Consider the following 1035-nt stretch of genomic DNA (forward strand, 5'->3'; position numbering starts at 1 on the left):
ATAACGGCACTTGTTGGCATTTAACAATACAGCGAGGTTAATCAAAGGTATTACCTTGTATTTTCCAGTGAACACACTATTTTTATACTCGTAATCCCTGTATGGCTTGTTGGTTCTTATTTATAGATATCCCTCGTAGGAACAGAGTACCTTTACCATATTCTTATTTGCCCAAGGCGTCCAAATACTACTGTACGTGGATAGAGGTGGAAGGTAGTCCGGTGGAGGGGAAGAGAGGGGAGAGGTTGATAGAGGGAGGGAAAGACACTGGGGAGGGGAGGGAGAAGGATGGGGGAGGGGGAGAGGCTGATGGGGGAGGGGAGAGGAGGAGGAGAGGTTGAAGGGGGAGAGACTGATGCGGGAGGGGGGGAGACTGATAGGGAAGGGGAAGAATGATCAGGTAGGGGGAAAGACTGATAGGGAGGGAGAGGAGTGGGAGGAGAAGAGACTGATGGGGGAGAGGGAAAGGAGGAGAAGAGACTGATGGGGAGATAAGAGCGGGAGAGACTGATGAGGGAGAGGGAGAGGAGGGTGAGGGATTGATGGGGGAAGGGGATAGATGGGATGAGATTGATGAGGGAGAGGGAGAGGACGGGAAGAGAGTGATAGGGGAGAAACTAATGGGGGAGAAGGGGTAGAAACTGCTGGGTAGGAGGGGCTATGGGGGGATAGGAAGGAGTGAGAATGAGAGAGAGAGAGGGAGAGAGAGGGAGAGGGAGGGACATTAGCATCATACAGGTTGCAGCTGGCAGGTAAGCTGGTGCGGCAGGATCACTATTGCAAAACATGTACACTTATACTGTCCCACTTTAGGGTAAAACGCTAAAAGTAAGATCAGTGATATGGCGACGTACAACATCATCCTTATACGCGAGAGCCAGACGTGAGAAGCTAAACAATTTTGGGAACAGTTCTCGTCTTCTCTGGCCTTGACCTGTTCTCTCAGTGCAGGCCGCCCATCCCTGCGGGGAGAGACAGGGGGAAGGCAGTCTGAAAGGAAATACGAAGTGACTTTCGAACACGCTACGATAATAG

The sequence above is a fragment of the Penaeus monodon genome, chromosome 33 (genome assembly GCF_015228065.2).
Source record: "Penaeus monodon isolate SGIC_2016 chromosome 33, NSTDA_Pmon_1, whole genome shotgun sequence".
Lineage (NCBI taxonomy): Eukaryota > Metazoa > Arthropoda > Malacostraca > Decapoda > Penaeidae > Penaeus > Penaeus monodon.